Here is a 1,340-nt window from a genome sequence, read left to right as displayed (position 1 = left end):
TCGTTGCACCATCGAGAGCATCCTGACCAACTGTATAACAGTCTGGTACGGGAACTGCTCTACCTCGAACCGGAAGGCATTGCAGAGGGTCGTGAAAACTGCCCAGCGCATCGCCGGAGCACCACTTCCTGCCATAAAAGACATCTACAGGAAGCGGTGTCTGAAAAGGGCTGGGAAAATCATCAAAGACCCCAGTCACCCATCACATGGACTCTTCACCCTCCTGCCCTCTGGGAGGCGCTACAGGAGCCTTCGGACTAAGACCACCAGGTACCGGAACAGCTTCTTCCCCACAGCTGTCAGACTCCTGAACTCTGCCTCCTGACATCTGACCCACGTTAACACATGGACTGAACATACACACACCCACAATGGACAACTGTACCCTCAAACACACAATAATAACATGGACTGAACCACCACTCACAACCACTAGCACTTTATATAGCCTCTGTAGAAATTATCCACATATCTCACTTATCTTAACTGCACTACTGTATACCTCTGTAAATAATCATTCTGTAAATACGATAATTTTTAACTTCTGTATAACTGTATATCTCAGATTTCTGTAAAGTTATTTATTTCATATTCTGTATAGTTTTTCATATTTATATCCTGTTCATATCCTGTACATAGCTTGTACTCACTACAGCCTGTACATACCTATAGTTATAGAATATTCACAACATACTTCATACCATGTACATTATAACATACCATAATAGACCCATTTCTGTAATATACTTACATATCTATATTATTGCTAATATATATTGTAATATATCTATATCACTAAAGCACTTCTGGATGGATGCAAGCTGCATTTTGTTGCCCTGTACCTGTGCATGTGCAATGACAATAAAGTTGAATTCTATTCTATTCTATTCTATTCTATTCTACTCTATTCTATTCTATTCTATTCTATTCTAAACAACAGGCAGGGAAGAACCTCTTGCAGCATAATCAGTGATGTTACTATTCTCCTCTTTTTTAAAGGTAGGAAGAGTTGATTTTCTGCAGCTCCTGCTCCAAGCTCAGGGCCTTCAAATAATTAGTTTTCCCATAAAAGTCCTCACTGTTGCAGTGCTTGGCTTTAAAATTCTAAATTTCACAATGGAATCTCTGTTGGTGTCCCTGCACCCCTTTGTTTAGCAGGCTTCTACTCTCAGTGTCTTTGAGCTTTCAGGAACTGCTCAGTCTGTTCCTGCTGTTTCCTGGACTGCAGTCTGAGTAGGAAGCCTCAGTGGTTTAGGTTGAAGAATCTACAAGCTCCATCCGCTCCGAGCTCCCTGACCTGCACTCAATCTACAGCAGGCGGTGCTGGACCAAGGCCAGGA

The sequence above is a fragment of the Pundamilia nyererei genome, unplaced genomic scaffold, assembly GCF_000239375.1.
Source record: "Pundamilia nyererei isolate P.nyererei 1_Seehausen unplaced genomic scaffold, PunNye1.0 scaffold00141, whole genome shotgun sequence".
Classification (NCBI taxonomy): domain Eukaryota; kingdom Metazoa; phylum Chordata; class Actinopteri; order Cichliformes; family Cichlidae; genus Pundamilia; species Pundamilia nyererei.
This window is presented reverse-complemented; position numbering follows the sequence as displayed.